This window comes from Canis lupus, chromosome 10 (assembly GCF_011100685.1).
Source record: "Canis lupus familiaris isolate Mischka breed German Shepherd chromosome 10, alternate assembly UU_Cfam_GSD_1.0, whole genome shotgun sequence".
In the NCBI taxonomy this organism is placed as follows: domain Eukaryota; kingdom Metazoa; phylum Chordata; class Mammalia; order Carnivora; family Canidae; genus Canis; species Canis lupus.
The window spans coordinates 11,701,764-11,702,287 of record NC_049231.1 but is presented as its reverse complement, the minus strand read 5'-3'; positions in this window follow the sequence as shown (position 1 = coordinate 11,702,287).

The window sequence follows — 524 nt, the reverse complement described above, 5'->3', positions numbered from 1 at the left end:
CTCCCTCTGCCTGTGTCTCTGCCTCTCTCCGTGTGTCTCTCGTGAATAAATAAAATCTAAAAAAATAATAATAACATGTTCTTTTTGCAACATCAAAAAAATGAGCTATGAAAATGCACGTGCAGTGGTGTTTAGGTCGGAGCCCAAGGAGGAGGCATTTCGGGCCATTCATACCCCTGGTCTTTGGGGCCTGGGAAGTCTGGTTTGTACATTAACAGACTGAAAGAGTGACGGCGCCACTAGGATGAAGCTTGTAAGATTTTTGATGAAATTGAGTCACGAAACTGTAACCACTGAATTAAAGAATGGAACACAGGTTCATGGAACGATAGCAGGTGTAGATGTCAGCATGAATACAGTCTTAAAGCTGTGAAAAAGACTTTGAAGAACAGACACCTGATACAGCTGGAAACACTGAGTATTTGAGAAAATAACATTCAATATTTCATTTTACCAGAGAGCTTACCTCTGGATACACGACTTGGGGATGTTGAACCAAAGGTGAAATCTAAGAAAAAAGGGAA